This window comes from Cupressus sempervirens, chromosome 6 (genome assembly GCF_028749045.1).
Source record: "Cupressus sempervirens isolate cs-2001-9-10 chromosome 6, ASM2874904v1, whole genome shotgun sequence".
Classification (NCBI taxonomy): domain Eukaryota; kingdom Viridiplantae; phylum Streptophyta; class Pinopsida; order Cupressales; family Cupressaceae; genus Cupressus; species Cupressus sempervirens.
In genome coordinates this window covers 691186974-691209482 of record NC_143123.1, presented here as the reverse complement: position 1 = coordinate 691209482, position 22509 = coordinate 691186974, and the positions used below count along the sequence as shown (strand labels likewise).

At 33.8% G+C, this 22509-nt stretch overlaps 1 pseudogene; it reads left to right on the top strand.

Moving 5' to 3' along the window:
• Positions 1-21954, top strand: part of LOC149554083 (ABC transporter G family member 39-like) — a 50653-nt pseudogene extending 28699 nt beyond the window's left edge.
• Positions 21955-22509: the final 555 nt, after the last annotated feature.

Sequence of the window (22509 nt, the reverse complement as noted above, 5' to 3'; positions counted from 1 at the left end):
CTTTATGTACTTATATCTCTTACATTTTACCATCCTTTTCATATTGGTATCTTCTTCTCTCAAAGGAAATTTAGTCAAGTTACCACATGTTTCACAAGTTCCTCTTATGCAATCTATTTCACCTATTGCACAATCATTTGGTTTGTCACATAATATTGATGTTATGAATTGACCTAGTCATTTAGGAAAAGTATTTTGAGAAGTTCCACCACTTTCTTCTATCATCTTTCGAAACCCTTCATAGTACAGATCTAATTCAACATGATATCGACAACAATATGTTTCAAAAGATTTATTTATCTTCAAAAAATAGGGCTTCAATCTTTCAAACATTGTTTGTCCAATCTTTATGTTAGGATTTAAATTACAAAATGAGAGATACAATTCATGTTGAATGGCATCCAACCAATGTTTTGCGTGTTGAATATATTCCTTAGGCCCAATCCTCTGCTTGATGATATCTCTTCTATTTGGTGAAGGACGATTATTATCAATCCAAAATTGAATAACTAAGTTCTTAACTATTTCCCCAATCCTATTAGATAGAGGAGCTCTACACATTAGTGCCCAATTGCCTTCTAATGTACTATCATTCAAATTGTTTCTCCTTTTCAAATAATGTAGTACTATCTTCTGACTATACCCGAAATGAGATGATAATGAAGAGATCTATCTATTTTGGGATGTTTTCTTATTTAAAATAGATGTCAGTATCACTCTTCGTGCAATGGATTTATCTACAGATCTATTTTTTTTCCCAATGAAATGTAACCCTTCCTTAACACTTTCAACAATATCTTTTTCTAGCTTAGAAGTCCTCTTTTTTATACTTGTATCTATACCCAATAGTCTCAGTGCCTCTTTTAATTCATCTTTAAGAAGTGAAATTGATAATAGTTGAGTTTTCTCCACTATTGATGGTTTCTCAAATTGTGCAATTATGTCTTTAGACTTTTTATTCAATTTCCTCTTCGTAGTATGTGTAGGTTGATTAGCATATTGTCTCAATTTTTCCACATCCATTTCAATTAAATGATCTATGTTTCTATGATTAATTTTTCTCTTCAATCTTTGAGCTAGATTAACATTCTCATTTGTTGTTTGATCTCGGGCTACACAAGAAAAAATGAAACAAAGTCTTAAGATACAATCTCTTTAGGGGACATATATGTATGCATATATACATGTTTAACTTCAATGAAATATTATGTACTTGATTAAATTATCTAACCTTCAAATGGTCCTTCTTCAATATCCATTGCTTCATCTTCAATTTCCTCATGTCCAACTTTTTCATCATCTACTAGAGTTGCATGTGCACAATATAACAAATAAAATCAAGTAAGTTTATAAGGGGAAATATTGCTTGCTAAATTTAAAATTTAAAGATATAAAGTTTGATAGAGACCTAGAAATCTAGAAAGATCTATATTATATACTTGCAAGAGATGCACATGTACCTGTTTGAACTTGGGATGAACCTTCTTCAATGTCAGTAGGTTGTCCTGGTTGACTACATCATAAATAAATTCATTTATTTAAATTTAATCATAATCTAATAAACCTTAATGGACTATAAATTATTAACATAATTGAATAAACAAGGTAATTCCCATGCTAAATAAATTCATAATTTAAATTTATTCATAATGTAATATTTACCCTAAGGACTAAATATGGACATAGTTGAATAAACCCTAATGGCCTAAATATGAACATAATTTCAAATAAACTCTTAATATTAAGTTAGTAGTAATGCTAATTTAAGATAAATATCATATTCCTAATTGGATTTAAACCCTAATCCTAACTAAATAAACTAATTAAATACATTGGAAAAAAGATTGTGCATGTGTACTTGATCTAAGATAGTATCTTGCTAGCGTTTTTCAATGATTTTCATCTTCTTGTTCCTTAGTTCTTCTTCATGCGTATTTACTTGCTCTTTTATCTTTATTGCCCATGTCATAAATTCTTCCTCCAAAATTTGAAAATAGGTTGAAGTTTTCAAATATTTCTTTCTTCCCAATTCAAAAGCCAATAACTTGATTTCACATAAATTTAAATTGAAAAAAATGAAACTCATATTTATATAAAAAAAAAATTCTTTCAAAAAAAAACCTTTTTAGCTGACTAGGGAAAAACCCCTAGGGGCCGACTAGAGAAACACCCCTCTTAGAAGTTTGGAAAGGAATATTCAAGGCTAGTTGGAACCCCTATGTCTACTGGACATAGGTTTTTCAAGAATGATGATTCCAAAGAAGTAGATCAAACCACATATAGATCAATGATTGGAAAATTACAATGTGTAGTGTAGACAAGGCCTGATATTGCATTAGCAATTGGTATAGTAGCAAGATTCTCAACAAATCCAAAAGAAAATCACATGAAGGCAATCAAGAGAATCATGAGATATCTGAAAGGTGCTGAAGACTATGGCTTAGAGTATAAACTTAGAGGCAATCTAGAATTAAAGGTGTTTACTGATGCTGATTGGGTAGGAAGTATTGATGATGAAAAAAACACTAGTGGTGGAGCATTCATTCTTGGTAAAAGATTGGTATCTTGGACAAGCAAGAAACAAAATTGCATCTCCCAATCCACAACAAAGGTAGAATATGTCACATCAACAGTTAATTGTTCTAACATAGTTTGGTTCAAACAACTATTGGAAGGAATGGAGATAGAAATCAAAGATCCAATAGTCATATACTATGATAACACCAGTGTAATCAATATATCAAAGAATCCAATGATGTGTACCAAAACAAAGCACATTTCTATAAAATATCACTTCTTAAGAAAATTGGTATAGGATAAAGAAGTCATATTGGAATTTGTAAATACAAAAGAATAGATTGCAGACATATTCACCAAGCCATTACCTAAGGATGTATTTCTATATCTAATAGGTAATCTAGGGGTCATTCCCCTATCTGAAGCTCACTAAATGAAGTTTAGTGATGCATCAACTAGAGCAAGTTAAAGATCAATCAGTTGGTGCAGTATTGACAAGGGCATACTACAAATGAATCAGTACTTAAGGTACATTGATATCAACAGACTTTTTTTCTTTAGCATACATTGTCAAAACGGGAGAATTTTACTATCATATCTCATAGAAATTTTTTTATTATGAAGAGAAGAAGTTTGCTATCATAGAGATGTCTGTGAGGGAGAATGAACTTGGCACTTGTTGCAGACAAAGGGAGAAATTGAAGAAAGAAAGAGATCACACTAACAAAGGGAGTTCTCATGGATAAAACTAAAGATATTTTCCTTACTTTATTCTTGTTCCAAAATTTCATGGTGTTATGACATGTTGTGTTTCCATCAATGCGAAAGAGGGAGATTGTTGGATACAATTGATTAATTGTTTATTGTCTTTGATGTTACACAAATGTCATATCATTATCAATTAGTTTATGTTGAGCTCACTTAGGTAGTGAATATAGTTTCTATGTCTACCGAGTGATCTTGTGTTTTCCTAGTTTAGAAGACAATGTCTATTGAGTTCACTCGTGCATCAAAGGAAATTATATAGAAGACGAGTATTAACTGAGCTCACTCGATTAATTAAGAAAATTTTGGATGGAACCAGTGTTAACTGAGATCACTTAGTTAGCAAAGAATCTTTGCGAGTTTGTAGTGTTAACTAAGCTTATGTTGGTTAACATAGGAAATCATCTCTAAGTTGGTGACTACCGAGTTGGGTTGGCTAATGAAGGATTTTCTTATTTTGGCATTTTGAGTTCAATTGATTTATCTATTGGCTCCAGCCGACTGAGGAGATGAGTATTAATAATTTTAAGTTGTATATGAGCTGACTTGATAATATGAATGACATAAGTATAAGGTCAAGTTGAGAATTTAAAAGTGTGTGTAAGAGTATGAATGCATGGATGATTTTGAAGACCTAATGATGCAATAAGATAGCGAATTAGAAGGATAAGTAGAATATCCTTATGGAGCAAAAAAAATATATTCAATCAGGAAGGATCAAGTAAAGCCAGAATCAAGATTTTTAATTAGCAATTTAGTTGCATTCAAATTAGGTCATCTCATTGTTACTCTCTAACCATTGTAGCAGTGATCTAAATCTCTTAACAAAGTTGTCTTAATAGTTATTTGTAAAACCTCTAACAAGGTGACAATTTTTTTGAATTGTCAAAAGACCTCTAACAAGGCCACTCCTAATAGGGTGATTAAATCCTTTAATAGGGTCACACTCAATAGTGTGTTTTGTAACCTTTAACAGGGTTGGTTACTAATAGAGGTCACTTCAGAAGAGTGAAAATAGTAACTAGTTGCAATTGGTAGTTTTTCCCAAATTGGCCATGTTAAATCTTGGTGTCAAATGTGTTCATGTTATTTACTTTTATGTGTTTGAAATCTAAGTTAAGATAATGGTAATCATAGATAACATCTAAGATTTTCATGTTGAGTACTTACCGAGCATATTTAGTATTTACTGAGTTACAACATTTTATGTGTGCTTGTTGAGCATCAACAGTATTCAGTTTTTAGAGTTTATTTTGTATTGACTTCTACGGGATTTAGGATTTATTTGAATAGTAACTAATTCGCCCCTCCCCTCTCAATTACTTCTCTTATGTTTCCAACACACCATATGTCTAGGGTAGTTTCAAGAGGAAATGTTTGGGGATTTTGATTCGCTAATAGTGTATGCATCATGATATCTCTCTCACGAATGGAGGATTCTCAAATACTCATTACCGACTCTAAATGTCTAGATATGCTACAAAATGTGATGGTATATAGTCTAAGAGAATTTCAATACATAGGTGTATATGAGCAATGTTAGTATGCTAATAGAAACCAAATTTAAATAAAGCTTCTACAAACTAAACAAAATTTATAAACTTCAAGATAGACTAAGATGAGCTCTCAATTGAGAATATGAGCCATTAATGGGCTCTCTCAATGAGAAGCTCTCTTGTTGAGTAGCTTTGTCTAAATAGATAGGATGTATGCTCAATATGCTTCCAAAGGCTTCAATGGATGATTGTGGATTTTTGGTGTGGATAGATGGCTTTAGTATGGATTTGGCTCTCAAAATAGCATTATAAATTTACTTCATGGATTGTGTTATTTTGCAAAGGGGAAGGATCCAATTTATAGGCAAGAGGCTTGAGGGATTGAGGGCTAAGATGAAAGGATGGGAAAAAGCTCATGGAGGGCTCAGATTGCATGAGAGGAGAGCACATGGATTGTGCTTCCTTACAGCCAATCAAGGAGTGACACATGTCACATGGTGAGAGTATGGAGAAAAGGGGAAGGATGAGTCAACAAAGGAGGCTCAAGGGATAAAATCTTCATAAAGACCCTCATAATGACTTGTAAGAGCAATAAAAGGGCTTGTAAGAGTCATTTATGACCTAGTGGACTTCATAAAGTTTTATGGTTGAGATATTTTGAGGGTGATGAGAGCAAATTCGACTTGGACTTGATTAGGAAGGTTTTAAGCTTGCTTAGGCTTGTGCAAATGATTAGAGGATGGATTAGGATGGTTTAGGATTAGCTTAGGGATAGGAAAGTGGATGGCATTTAATGAGGGTGGGTGAAGGAGGAGATACTTGTTAACTTTGGCTTGGGTTAGTAAGTTTTAACCCATGTTTAGGGAATGTGACAAGGTTAGGAGGGGATTAGGATTAGGTTTAAAGACATCTTCTAGAAGAGTCTAGAATTTGGATGAGGATAAAGACTTTCTAGAATAGTCTAGAATTTCCTAGGATGAGGATGAAGACTTTCTAGAATAGTCTAGAACTTCTTAGGATGAGGATAAATTAGATTTTTAGGAAATAAATAAATTTTTATTTATTTCAAGGGTTTGGGTTGAGGAGATATTTATTAAAACTTTTTTAATAAATATGAGGATTAATATTTAACCTTAATTAAATATTTTGAGTTGGGATTAGGGGTAGGAAATGATGGGATTAGCCTTTAATCAAAATTAAAGAAGGATTAGAAGATTTTGGAAGAGGTTATTGGTCATAAGGAAATTGGCCAAGTTTTGGGCAAAAAATAAATTTTTTATTTATTTTAGGATTTTTGGTCAATTTATTAATTAAATAATTAATAAATAGGGAAATAATGTTTAAATAAGATTTGAACATTTTTGGAAGGGATTCCTTAATTAAATATTTTTAATTAAGATAAAGGGATTTAATGGCATAAAAATTAATTAATTAATTAGATAAATAATTAATTAATAAATGTTGATGTCATCAAGACTTTTTCAGAAAATAAAAATACTTTATTTTCTAAAGATTTTTAGGTGTCTACAATAGGTAGCGGCACTCACACTCTAGTAGGAAGATGAAGAGAATAGTGCAAGCTCCAAAGCATAAAGTGTGAACCCATTCATACAGTCTAGAATACTTAAGCCACATGGAGAGCAAGGAGGCAACCAACTATTTGATTAAATGCTTTTCAATAGTTTTATATGGCATGGGTCCATGAGATAGGAGAAATGGGCATGTCTTTAAAATAAACAATTTGGCCAAACATCAAGAACAATAGATATTAGGTTGCAAGGAGAAATTCTGTGTTTTATGCAAAACTTGATCAAGTTATTGGGTCTTTTATAGAAACACAAGGAATTTAGCATCCCCAATTTGGTTACACATCATAATTCATGATGTCAATAATATTCAAAGATAGGGAAAAGTTTATTTCTCATATGCCCAAACCCATGGTATATGAATATAGAAGAATCCACAAAGTGTTTGCCAAAATAGTAATACCATTGTTAGGACTATAGACATCGATTCTTAAATACACATGGAGACTCAAAACTGGCAACATTCAGATAGAAGGCGATAATATTTCTTGATAGAGATCATACTTCAATGGATATCAAGTGACCTTGACTAAAAAAAGAATTTGTGCATGATAATAAGAAAAATTAGAAACCAAGTCCAAACGTGGAGATTGGCAGTGATAGTGATGATTGGGTCATGTATGAACTCAATGTAGAATCAAAGGAAATAACATTCATTGGAGGACATTCTGAATAACATTGCTTGCTATTGTATCATGACAGAAATGAAAGCAAATGATTTAAGAGTTAAAAGAACAAAATGGATTTTTTGAAAAGGCTTTAGAAACTTTCAAGTAAATACTATTGCTAATGATTTATTGCTACTCTATTTTGGTATTTGATGATTGTCCATGCTTAAACATTTAATGTCATTATGGTTATATGAATGGATTCTTTGCCTTAGAACACTATCATCTTCAAAATACCATATGAAATCTATATGACCATATCATTTCTTCAATATGCCCTATGGATTTCCCTATCTAACTTTATATCTTTTAATTGCATATAATAACTAATTTATGTGCTTTTTCATGACTATGTTTGACTCATATAATTGTGATCTCTCTAGCACTATGTTGTCATTTAATATTTCTTGCTAAAGCTTGTAAATTTTGTTCCTTTTTTCATGTCATGTAATATGTCTTGCCTTGTAGCTTATATGTTTTGAAATTTTTGTTAGGCCTTGTAGCTTGTATGATTTGATTGCTGGAGAGCTTCTACAACTAAGCAAGAAGGTCGTTGCACAAGTTATAGCCACACGTTCGGGTATGAAAATTGTATATTTTTTAATCTAATGTATATTTTAACTAGACTTGTAGCTTATATGTTTTGAAATTTTTGTTAGGCCTTGTAGCTTGTATAATTTGATTGTTGGAGAGTTTCTATAGCTAAGCAAGAAGGCTATTGCACGAGTTATAGCCGCGCGCTCGGGTATGAAAAATGTTTTTTTTTTATTCTAATGTATATTTTAACTAGACTTTTAGCTTATATGTTTTGAAATTTCTTTTAGTGGCTTAATGTTGTAAGGTCTCTTGAAATAAGACCTTTAGGCGGTTGGTCAAAGTTTTACAAATAATCTTAGGAATAAAGTCAAAGAAAGTATTTTTAAAATATTAAAGTATTTAGCTAGGCCTAAGAAGATTTGTGTACTTTCGACAGTTTTGCTTAATTTTTGAAAGTTGCAGTAGACCAAAGTTTTCATAGCTCAATTTTTGCTTCTTGCAAAGAACGATCATGTTAGATAATATAAGTGAAGAACAAAACAGGGAGACAATCGCTAGATTGTGGTCTAACTTGAAAAGAAAAGGTGATGGAAAATGTTATTGTCCTTGAAATATTTGTAAGGGCTTAAACCGTAGAAGACTGCTAATCAAAACAATTAAGAGACATTGTAGGGAGAATGGTCACATTGAAGGGGGGCATGACTATCATCCACTGGTAAGTCGTTCATTATATCATTTTAACAATTTATATACATATGAAATCACTTGATGATGAGTTGATGATCATGGTTTATTTATGTTAATCAATTTTATATAGGTTGATCTTCCTAGGGAAGTACATGATATGAACCACAACAATCTGAAGAATATGGTTTTCGAAGTGGAGGAACATGGAGGTGCAAATATCCAAGGTGAAGATAATGATCCCATGGAAGATGACGATCATGCACCAGAAAACACAATTGAAGAGGATGGTATAAATACATTGATCCATGACACATCTAGTCCAAGCGTATCTGATCATGATGATGATGATAGCCTCGATGTACCTCTACTTCAGAAGACATACGAGCCCCTATACAAAGACTCCCAAACAACTCTTCTCTTTGTTGTATTCTTGTTGTTGAACTTGAAGATTATGAATGGTTTATCTAACATAACAATGTCATTTATGTTAAGGTATGTCATATATGTCTTTATAGTTAACAAAGGGTGAATAATGTACCACTAATATTGTTTATATTAACAACTTATATTTTTTGTTGTAGATTAATAGGCGAGTTTCTGTTACCATCATCAAATATTCTACCTCGTTCATATCGAGAATTAACTGCTGTTATGAAAGATATTGGAATGGAGTATGAAGCAATACATGCTTGTCCCAATGATCATATTATATATTATAAAGAAAATGAATTTGCAACACAATGCCCTGTATGTCATATGAGTAGATATTGAACAGATCGACTAACAAAAAAGGTGCCTCAAAAGGTTCTTCGTTACATCCCCATTATTCCACGGATGCAACAATTATTCAGGTGTAGTAGCTTGGCTCAATTTATGGATTATCATGCACACAATAGAAGTCGAGATGACATTATTCGAATCCCTGCGGATGGTTCGGCATTTATGCACATAGAGGAAAAGTGGCAACACTTCAAAGAAGAACCTCATAATCTTAGGCTTTCATTGGCAGCGGACAGTGTCAATCAATTTGGAGAGATGAGATCTGTTTACTCGGTGTGGCCTATTTTTGTTATCAACAATAACATTCCTCCGTGGATTTCAATAAAGAGGGAGCACATTATGTTGGCAATGATTGTTCCAGGTATCTTATCATTTGATAGTTATTAATTTACACGTACTTACAAATCTTGCAGGAAAATGGTCACCATAACTATGTAATGTTACTGTTCATTCAAGTAGGTAAATATCAAGTAAAAGATATGAATGTATATATTGAGCCTCTTATCGACGAGTTGGTGGAGTTATGGAACGGTGTCACTATGTATGACGTGTCTAGACCAATACGACAAAGACAATTTCAATTCCATGCAATACTTGCATGGACATTACATGATGCCCCAAGGCTAACACATTTTTGTGGTATGTTATAGTGAATTCAAGTTGCGCACAATAATTCTAATTATAAAAACCAACATATTTAATAATCCAATTACATCATTATCTTGTAGGTCTTCAAACAAAGGGAAAATTTGCATGTCCAGTTTGTGGTCCAAAGATGAAATCTCGTCATTCAAAAAGTTTTGGAAAGTAGGTGTTTGATGAGTGTAGACACTTCCTCCACAGGAATCATAAGTATCGAAGTACGAAAAAACATCTTTTCAATGGGAAAGAAGAGACTACATCAAAGCCACAAAGAATGACACCTTGCCTATGGAAGTTGGAATATAATAGAATTAATCGTCGAGGTAATGTCGTTCCACCTAATGGTTTATGTTTGTAATTTATATATTTCTATTGTGATTTTTGTTGACTAATTGTGTAATTGATGATCATGAAGGTCATCAAGGCAATACTGAAAACCTTCCAAAGGGACTAAAAAGCTATTCCAGACAATTTAGTAGGTTGCCCTACTACGAGCACTTACAAATTGTGCATTTGTTTGATACTATGCATAGTGGAAAGAATATAACAGAGACATTGTGAAAAATATTGGATGGAAGGTGTGACAAAGAAAAAATTGTCAAAATTTGTAATGACATACATGAATCCAATCATGCATTGAAAAATTTCATTCACTCAAATAGAAACAGAGATCAGATTAATATAAGTGCCCTTCCATGGTTATTAACGGAGCAGCAAAGTGATGCCATAAAAAAAGTCATATGAAAAATTTGATTTCCCACAGGATTTGCTGCGAACATAAACAATCTCATATCAAAAAAAAGCGAATTTGGGCCAGGGCTCAAAACGCATGATTGGCATACTTTCGTCAAGGTAAGTTATGTTCTTCTCTATTTATAATATATTCATAAACTACGTGAATTGTTCGTTATGTTATGATAGAAAACAATGAAATTATTGGTTTATAATTACTGCAGTACGTGCTTCCTCTATCTCTCCCAGAGCACTTCAACAATAACATCAAACAAGTGATATACGATCTTCGAAAATATATGAGGTAAGCAGTAATATCTGTTAAATTTGTTGTATATATTTATTATATTCGTGATTTGTTTTTCTTGCTATGTAATCTATTGTATATTATTTTGTAAAGTCTCATATCTATATATTTTTTGTGACTTGAATCTCTTAATGTAGGTGGTTTTCATCTAAAGAAATCCATAAAGAAGATATAAACTATTGGAAGAGAAGAATTCCTCATTTACTGTGTGAAATGCAAAAGTGTCTACCTCCAACTTTTTTCAATGCACAAGAACACTACCTCATACACCTAGTTGAGGAGATTGAATTGTGTGGACCTGTACACACTAGGTCAATGTGGATGGTTGAGAGGCATTTGAAATCTTTGAAGGCTTTGGTTTGACAAAGAGCACATCCTGAGGGTTCTATGGTAGAGGGATATATGGTATACCAGACTATGGTGTACATTATTGAATATCTTCCTAAGTTTGCATCAAATATCCATGTAGATCACATTTGGGATCTCGAGCCTTTTAGAAAATTAGAAGGGGAGTACTTGATGGGGAAAGGTACATTGAGGAAAGTGAGAGGTAATAAATTATAAGATGTTATTGTAATAAATTATTTCTTAATCTTCAAAATAAATCGGTTGTAAGTTGTCTAATTTTTTTTTGTATAGGTGCTCGAGAGTGGGATGCACTACATTTGTATATTGCAAACAATCTTGATTGGATGACGGTATGGATTGAGCGATGTCAACATTCTGGTTGCACATTAACATGGGAAGGTGTATCTTCATTGGTTAAAGAAGCTCATCGTAATGGAGATTCCAATGTTACACAAAGGGAAATAGATTTAGCACGTGGTTCAAGAGATTTCTAGGTACTTACAAATTTATTAATCACCCGTATGTTTATCAACTCACGATACAATAATTTTGATATGTTTCACATATTATTGTAGGTTAAACATCACAAAGCTATGTTCTGTAATGGTCAGAAATTTCGCGTCAAAGTGTTGGATGACACGAAGAAAACTTGTGATTCAAGAATAACTGTAGTCTTTCAAGTGACTAATATTTCATCTAGAAATGACTTACATCCTCAAGAGTTTGAAAATCGATACTATGGCATTTTGGATGAGATAATTGAGTGTGACTTTAGTTCCTTCAAATTAGTACTCTTCGTTGTCAAATGGTACAGGCTACGATTTAATCAAAATGATCCTGATAGAACTGTTATTGAACATGATAATGGATTTGCAATGGTTAATACAAGGTCGTTTGAGCCAGTTGGGGATGAGCCTTATGTTCTTCCAAGCCAATGTGAGTAGGTATTTTACTCAAAGGTTCCACATAAATCGGGTTGGTCATTTTTTGTTAGACATGAACCGAGAGGAAGGCCAATAAAGTATAATGCGATGGAAGAAGAAGATACCGAAGAAGTAGAAGATGATGTAGATGGTGATCACGATCGACAGTTATTGGATGATGTTCTTGACACAAATTTTCATGAAGAAGAAGAAGATGATGATGATGATGATGCTTCTACTGATGATGATGATGAAGATGATGTTGATGTTGATGATGATGTTGATGATGACGATGATGACAACGACGACGATGACGATGATGGTGAGGAGGATGATGATGATGACGACGATGATGATGATGAGGACGACAATGATGATGATGATGATGATGATGACAATGAGGATAATGATGATGGAATTTAGAGGTATGCCATCAATCCTTAATCTATTTAATATTCATTTCTTGATACAAATAGAATATTGCTAATCTAAATTAACTATTAATCTAAATTAATTAAATAAAACTATTTAAAACACATATTGATGCATGAATGTATTGAGCCTTATTTTCTTTTAGGTCAAAAGCATTTGTAAGTGTTTAGTTTAGAAAAGGGAATTCATTAAATATCTATCAAAGGGAGTTGTACCTAGAATATAATTCATAGGGAAAACATAATATAAGTGCTTACCCAATTTGTTGGTTAATAATTCAAGTATCTCTAACATTTCATTTTAGAATAGGAATAACATTGTATCAGTATGTTGATTTACAGACTAAAACTAGAAAACTTATTTCAGTACATGTATTTGGATCTATGGGATTTACATGGTAAGTAAAAAGAAACCAGTAATCCATTTTAAAATTATTATAATGGGTTTTGGAAGAAATTACAGTTATCTTAATTAATATAAAATATCTAACTGAATTTCAAAATGTTATGCAAGTGGCTTTAGTCTAGGTGTTTCCTCCACCTCCACACACATCAAACAACTTCAAATAGCATGTCCCCAAGGTGACTAAGCCCTCAACTCATCAACTGATACAAAAACCCAGTTTTAGCCCTTCACTAGGCCTACTTCCCTAGTAGGCTTATAATGTGAGCCTGATTTAAGTGTTTTATTGTGTACCTTTTAATGTTTTTAATTTTTATGTGATGCTAATGATGGATGTGATTATGATTATGATGTGATTATGCTCACGATAATTGAATTACATTTGCAGGAAATTGAACCCCTTTCAGGAGCATCTCGCACAGTCTCATGGATCGACAGGTATAAGTCAATACTCCTTATAGACGGTCTATTTAATACACTTATCAATAGTAAAATTGATGCCTTCTAAGATCTCTCCCATTTGCAGGTACCAGCGAATAGGTATTTGTCAGAAGTGTCTTCCTCGAGTGAGGGAAATATAGGAATAGAAGAGGAAAGTGAGACATGCAGTTTATCTAGAATAGGGAGATTAACTAGAGGTCAAAGGACTAGAAGGAAATTCAATAAACGCATGAAATTTTTCCTTGATGAAGGGGAGTCATGTTCTTATGATGATGAGATAGAAGGCGACATTGAGGTGCCCTTGAGGTACCAACATCTACAGAAACATTGGGTACCCAAGGAACTTCCTCCAATAAACACTGATTTTTGTGTTAACGAGAGGATATATCGCATAGCACCATCATCACTACATGGTTTGGGCCTATTTTCTATGGACGAAATAAAGGTGTCTTACAACAAAGTTTCTGAATTGATGGAGTATGTTAGACCATGTTACGATTACAAAAGTTGGATGCATATTGTTAAATATAAAAAAAGTATGCGTAGGTATGCCCTCTCGGAAAATTATATACAACAGCAAGACAATAATCAAAGTAAAAGTGTGGCTATATACATTGATGGAAGGCCAAAAGCAACAGGGAATATTGCAGGTTTTATAAATAGTACACGACTTGGGTCAACTATAAAGAAACCCAATTGCATATTTGAGGCGCGTGAGGGAAATCGTGTATTCATCTGTGCGATAAAATCAATACGTCCAGGGGAAGAGCTTCTTATTGATTACAATTTAAACCGCATAGATAAAAATGAGGCTACTATCATGGGGGTGGTACATACTATTAAACCAACTTCTAATCAATGACTCCAACATACCATTTAGTCAATAAATTTTTGGCTAACATTTTTATACTTCATCTTTGACACAGGGGCACAATATGGAGCAACTGCCTGGAGGGGATGCTGACGATGCTCCCGGCTCATCTACACATGAGCAGGTAAAACTCATTTGTAATTGTGCAAACTAGATAGAAGCAAAATGTTATTTTTTTAATGTTGTTTTCTTTATTGTTTTGGAGTAATTTTGATAATACTAATACTATTGTTGTCACAGAGGGCTAGTGGTCGGAGGGAGGGAAAGGAACCTGTAGTCCCTCAGCAGGCCCCCCCTGAGGAGAACCCTTTCTATATCGATTTAGCAGAGACCAATGACCCGATCGGTTTGATTAAAATTAATTTAAAGAAAATTAGCAAAGAAATTCTACATTTGGCAACCATAAAGCCTATGACTCAACAAATAAAAGATAGGGCATTTGAATTGTTGCACACCTTTGAGTCCTTAAAAGTAAGTATTAATGAAATTTTTAATTATAACAAGAGTTCAATAATGGTTTTTTATGTTATGCTCTTTTATGGCATTAATTAAAATATGGATGAGTTGTCTTTACAAAGTTTTTTGCTTGATTTCGAGCCTCGTTCCCATGATGAGGGTGCTGCAGGTGGTTCAGGTAGATCGCATGTTCCATTTCCCACTTCTGTTTTCCACTATAATATATATAGGAATGATCATAATCATTGACAATACATGCTCGAACAATCCTTTTTTTTAATGCTCTAACAATCTTGTCCATGCTAGTCCACGCGTTCTATATTTATGCATGCTCTAACAATTTTATTCTTCAGCTTCACATCAATTGAATCCTACGTTGACGTCGCCTACATCCAGGACAACCACAAATCTCTTTCCGACTACTGAGTTAGCAACACGCAGCTTACATGCATCAACTATTGCACCATCTGCTGGTACACAAATCCCTCTTTTTCTCTCTTATGACAACAACAAAAAGTTTCTTTTTTAAAACTTTATAACATCAATTATCATTTGTTCTTTTATACTTCGATCGTGACAAAGACTTATGAAACTTATGAAACTTTTTGCAATAAGACCTGCAACATCATTTCCTGGATGTTCCTATGTTCCTAGTATGGGAACAGTGAAGGATGTCACATTGATCATCAGCGACGATGAAGGCATTCCATTAAAAGTAGCCAAAGTTCCAGGTACTTTAAAGTTATTATTATTCTATAGTGATATAATAGTAATTTAGTTTTTGATCACTCTTCATCGACTAATGATCCCATGATTGTTTTGTAGGGAATGATCTTTTTTGGAGAAAACTTGGTGATGAGTGTTTGCGAATATTTGGGCCCACCATGCGTACCTGGTGGAACATCATATCCTAACTAAAACCCCAAACCACTATTTTGATTTCATATCATTGCTATAATATTTTTCCTTTTCGTCCATTTCTTGAACTATATTAAAGCTAGCTTCACTTCATTTATGAGTCTAACATATTTTTTTTTACTTAAAAGGTGGAATCACCAACGCAAACCATTGAAGGATGATCTTATAGAGAGCATGACCCAACTCTTTAGACCTCATGCATTCGAGAGAAACAAGCTCCTTGAAAAAGTTGGTTTATGTTTGAAGTATATTAGGGACTAGTACAGAAAAAATTTACGGGATAACCCCAGGTACGAGCATCCACCCTATGTTCCTGAGGTTGAGTGGCAGGCTCTGATTTTGGATGGAAAGTATAAAGCGGACAAGAAAAATAATATTACACCAGTGGAGAGTACAGCAAGGTATGTGATATTGTTGAGGATCTAATTATGTACTAATTAACCTCCATATTTATACTATCTAACATATTTCAAACTTTTCATAGATTTCCTGACACATCAAAGGCAACAAAAGCAAGACTAGAAAAGCACGGGACACACAAGCTCGGCTCTGGTGGTTTTTTGAAACTTCAAGCAAGAGTTGTAAGTATTAGTAAATGAAAAATTGTATCAAATTTTTTATATAATGTGAAGGGAAATGCTAGGACTCCCTTATTTAGCTCATCAATTATAAATAGGTCAATAGAATATAATAACAGTAGTGGATTTTCATATTCAATATAAACAATTCAACAATTGAAGTCAAGACTCTGCAATCTAGATTAGTGAAGAAAACTTGTGATTCACTAATATGACATTATTTAAAATCTCACCCTTGACTGAATTTTCCTCCAATAGTTGAGAATAAAGGCAGTGATTGAAGGAATGAGGGAATGCAGCAGCACTTGCAGCCATTTTTATTTCCAAAGAGCTGAACTAACTCTTACCCAACTTAAGAATTTGGAGAAAATATGTTGGTACAAGAAAAGCATACAAACACGCAACATTTATATAGTAGATTTCTCCATCAAAACTGCTCGATTTTTCTCCTATTATATTGTGATGGATATAGATGATTTGTTGTTGATATTTTAACTACCCTCCATTGGTTGATGAAACAATGCAAGTAAAATTCACCATACCACACAAAAATGCAGGGCTCAGAGTTCAAGAGATGCCTCACAGAAGACGATAAGAGAATTGGCTTCCAACAAGGCTATAGAGTCGTGGCTGAACAGCTATGAGCTGAAATTAGTGTGGAAGGTTCTAATACTGATGCATCTCAGCCACAGGTAAATAAGCTAAATGAAATTTATTTCAAATTGAATACTTTACCAATTAGTCTATTTGATGTTAAGTTCCAATATAAAGTGAGTATATCTGTTTTAAGCAAGCAATGATAACAATTCGTAGGATGTTGGAATGCAGCCTAACAATCCTTCTACACAATCTGTGGATGTCGAAGGTTCACATGATGTGCATCCTAGTGGTGGAGGTATACATTTGCTATTAAATTTTTTATATGTAATTGCAATTGGTATTTGGATTAACGTAACATTTTGTATAGCAGTTGCAGAGGATCGAGGGGTCGATGTTCATGACCGTGTTGACATTGAGTCCAAACAAAATGATGTGGTCAGATCAGGTAAAGAGACACAGTTATGTTATTTAAAATAATTAAATACTTGTAACAATTATAATAAATTATTTTTAATTTAACTCTTTTATTTGTTATTGCAGAGGACCCCCCTTTGCAATAGCATAGGAATTTGAGATCATCAAGAACAAAGAACAGAACAACTGATGAGGGGGGAATTGATGATGACACTGATGCTCCTCTTAGAGCTTACATAGAAAAAAGAAATAGAAAGAAAAAAAAGAAATGATTGTCACTACATACCTTAATTGATAATGACTGTATTTTATGTCTCAATGAATTTAATTATGTGCTAATGAATGTTCATGAATTATGTGTTAATGCAGAATATTGATGAATGTTGCATGTTAACGAATCTAATGTGTTAATGAATGTTATCATGTGATATTGATTGAATGTTATCATGTGATAGTGATTGAATGTTACATTTTATTAATGGTTGAAAGAATGAATGAATGCTAGATGTTAACGAGGAATGTAGAGTGATGTTAGGGGGAGGGGGTGGGGCCAAATGAGCTTCCACCTTCACATGGTTGGCCCTGTTTAGTAGAGAATATTAAACTATTCTCGAAACAAAGTGAAGCTCAATAAGATGTAAGTGAAGCTCAAATTGGCACAAATAGGGAGTCTATATGATGTAAGGGGTCATTTGAAGTCCTAGGGTGTCCTAGGAAGAGTTATGGGTGGATGGTAGTGTTTACATGATGTAATAGGCTATTAAAGCCCCTAAATGATGTAAAATGCACTCAAAGTGCAAGATCCATTATTTCCTGCTCCTTCCCCAATATCAAATGCTTTAATTTTGATCTCCCTAAAGTCATCTCGGAGGCTCCCAATTACATCGATACATGGATGCAAGAACACTGGCAACAACCTCATGTGTTAATAGGATATGGCATAAAGCTGCACAAGATGACAAGTTGTTTTGGCTCTTGGTGGATTTCGGAAACTATATTCTCTTTCCCTTTGGCCTATGCTTAATCCATCTACTTCTTCTTCTTCTTCACCATGTCCATTTTCTTCTCAAGCCTTGTCTCCCTTCTTATCAAATCCTGGTCTGAATAAAAAGCACAATGCAAAGACTCAATCTTGGGGTAAGGATGAGATTCATCTTTCTCTTTCTCTTTTCTCTATCCATTGCTATGAGAAAATGAGTAGTCCTCCTATGCAAAACGTGTCCTCTACCCAGTTTCAATCTTCCAAGCATCCCATATTTGAAGATGCAAGCAGGCCCAAATAGGTATAAATCCATCTAGCCCCACAATAGATATTGCTGGTATTTCAGTTTTGTGTGTATTAAATTTTTGTGAAGACCAAAGTTTGTATCTTTTCATTCCTAATTTGATCATGGACTTGTAAGTAAACATCAGAACCAGACAGACCTTATAGTTTTCATGTTAGATGTAAATATATAGCTAGTTTGATGCCCATATGTCTTACACTTCCTGGTCAGAAGGAGCGCTCGTGTGCAGCCTTGAAACCCTTCCAGGTGGCTGATAAGAAGGTAAAATTTCCATATTTGATTTGTTTAGAGTGTTCTGTGATTGGTCATAGGTATTGATGCATCAATGGCAATAGCTTATGAGAAGAAATTAGGTATTGATGCACATAAAATTATTTCTGTGTAGTCTATTCATGCATTTTTTGATGCATCAATAGCAACAACTTATGAGAAGAAATTAGGTATTGATGCACATAAAATTATTTTTGTGCAGTCTATTCATGCATTTGTTGATGCATCAATGGCAACAGCTTATGAGAAGAAATGGCCACTTTACCTAAGTACTAAAAACACAATTTTAAAAAAATATGATGGAAGGTATGTTTTCAAATCAATACAAGGATTGATGATCTTATTTTTACCTTTTTCTCTAACACACCTTACTTCCCATGTTATCATTCTTTATGATTCTCTAGCTTAAGGATCCTCATATTCTTAGAGATTCTTCTTATATGTGACTTAAATTGGTAGGTTTAAAGATATCTTCCAGGAGGTATATGAGGCTAGTTGGAAAGATAAATATGACACAGCAGGAATCTAGTTGGTTTTGTTTCTTGGCACAATAATATGAAGATTGCAATGTTGATTATCTTGATTCTGTCAGGCACACAATAACTTCTTTCAATAATTGATTCATGAACAGGTATGAGCATAGGCTTATTGATGACATGGTAGCCTATGATTTGAAGAGTGATGGTGCCTATGTTTGGGTGTGCAAAAATTATAATTGTGATGTGCAGAGTGATTTCCTTGAACAGGGTTAGTGGTGCAAAATACTATTTTTCATTGAATCTGGCTTTGAACTGATCATTATATCTAATCTTACATATATCTATTGTTTTTGTAAGGAAGGAAACATGAATTGAGATTTTTTCGGGGAAGATATTGGCTGGCTCCACAATCATGATTAATCAGGTATAATCAGTGATTTTGCAAATTATTGCTTCTCTGGTTTAAATCTGTCACTTCTTTTACAGAGATAATATAACAATTTATCAATTATATTGCGTATTCAACAATTACAGTACTAACAGATTTGGAAACACCAAGCAATAACAGTATATGCATTAACTCTTTTGAACATATAGTTGAATATTCTATGGAAGGCTTGTACTATCATGTTTCATTGCAAGGTTATGCATATTTTTGTTCTCAATAAGATATCACAGATAGACTTGAGACTTGATACATATTCCAAATTGAAATAAGTCACCATCTTTTCCTGAAGTAACCAAATTGCGTAAATATGTTACCTTGGATATTTTAGTCTTACAATTTATGTACAGATTATTTTATAGTATGATTAAGTATTGTTAACTACGTATATTTACTATTTAGTTGTATAGGATACTTAATGAAATAAATTAATGTAACTTTTTTGTTTTTTTTTTTTTGTATGGAGTTACCCAGCCCCAAAAAACATTTTTGTATTGGTATGTTGTATGCAACTACCCATTCACAATTATGATTCCAATTTGGCAACTTAGGAGTTGTGAGAGCAGTTCAAATCATTCACTGGGGAAGATGGTTCATAATCATTTCCCCACTTGCTTCCTTGTATTGTCATAATTGGAACATAGGCATCTCTCTCTAATTAATGCTTACCTCTGATTTATTAACCGTATTGTTATTATGGATATAACACAATTAAATTTAAATCTCTTGATATCTGGATCATCAATCCAAGCATGGCTGTAGAGAATCGTAGCTGTGTAGACACCAAATTTGAATAGTCCACTTACAATTGAGAAATAGATTATTGGTAGTGTCCTCATCTACTTAACAGATTGAGCATGCAGAAGCTTGGTAGGTGCCTCAAACCTAGCCCTAGTTTCATTGCCAACCATAAATTTGGTGTATACATGAAAGCTGTTTTGATCTTGTGAGCATTGAATATCAGGATCTCCATTTGACTTCTTGTTATTAATGCCTTGATTCACTACTGCTAGATAAACAACCTAGTTGAAGTCCAATGCAAAGAGGTTGCTGGCTACCAAAGATTTGATAAGTGTTACGAAAATATTCACTGTAACAATCTCCTTCTAAATTGAACTCCCGATGAATATTAATCTGGAATTCTTTTGGCACCATCTTTTTTATTTGTTTTTTAATATTCTAAATTCCTACTCTAGCCTCATTGCTCTTTTTTTGTTTTTATTCTATTTAATTATATATGTAATATTACAATGTGAAATTCAATGTTTAGATGTTTGTGGATGAAGTAATGGAACTTGTCGAGCTCACTTCTTTGAGAGGTGCCTTGGTTGGGCTTCCTGGACTGAATGGCCTATCTACTGAATAGCGTAAGTGGTTAATAATAGCAGTAGAGATTGTGGCTAATCCTTCAATTATATTCATGGATGAGCCAACTTCAGGCTTGGATGCTCGGGCAGCAGCTATAATTATGAGAACAGTAAGAAATATAGTTGACACGGGGAGAACTATTGTTTGCACAATCCATCAGCCTAGTATTGATATCTTCGAGTTATTTGACGAGGTAAAGATTTGGTTTTCTTAAAATAGCTTTGTGAAGCATTTGAAATTGGCATCTTCTTAAAGCTAAATGAAATATGTTGCAACTATTCTTAATGAAGCGAGGAGGTCAGCTTATCTATGCAGGTCCACTTGGTCACAATTCTAACAAACTTATAGAATATTTTTCGGTAAGATGCCATCCACTACGGTTTTATTATGTTGAGATATTTAGATCTAAATTTGGTACCTTTTGATGAGTAGTTTGAATTTTGGAGTTGTAAGTAGTCATAGTTTATTGTACTAGAACCAATAGGAAGTTGATTTTATATACAAGGAATTGGTCATGCCGGATAGTGTTGACCACTAAGCTTTTAGCAAACATTCTCAATACATTGAGCTTAAGAGTCAAGCACTAGCTGCAATCATCATATATGTTTCAGCTAATTGAAAATGATTCATGTAGGCCATTGAGGGGGTTTCACAAATCAAGGAAGGTTATAATCCAGCTACGTGGATGTTGGAAGTAACTTCTATGTCAGAAGAGCACCGTCTAGGTGTCAACTTTAGTGAAATCTATAAATCATCAGAATTGTATAGGTGGGTGAGTTTGCCTTATTGATCTCTTCAGCCTGTTCCAATGGATTTTACATTTTATTTTCTATCTTGTACATTTTCCTATCACAGGCAAAACATGGCACTGGTAGATAGTTTGAGCAAGCCAGTTCCAGGCTAAAGAGAGCTTCATTTTGAGACAAAGTACTCTCAGCCCTTTCTAGCATAATGCATGGCTTGCCTATGGAAGCAGCACTGGTCCTACTGGATAAACCCTCAATAAAGGCATCCAAATATCAATTGAAGGACAACTTAAAGCATGAAATTTATTTATTTTTATTTTAATCCTTCAACCGTCGCAATTGCGACGGCATTGTCATCACACCTACAGTAACCCCGACGTAATTGGAGGGGTTGGCATCGCAATTGCGACGGAAAATACCAAAATTGTGACATGGTTTCTGTTACACCTACCCTCCAATTGCGACGGGGTTGCTATAGGTGCGACGGCAACCCCGTCGCAATTGCGACGGAAAACACAAGAATTGCGACGAGAATGACAGGACAACAAGGTGGCTGCATAGCAATGGATAGGCATCACAATTGTGACGGCAAGGGGTAGACGTCATAAATTGTGACTAAATAACTACGACGTCTATGTTTGTCGTAGTGGCGACACATTACTGTCGTAATTGCGACACATAGCCGTCGCAAATCGATGCCAAATCTATTAGTGAGAGGAATCAAAAGATAGACATCTACTCCTAGAACCTATCAAAAAAATGATATTGCTAAAAGGAGGAACAATTTTTTAACGGACTATTCTAAGACACTCATA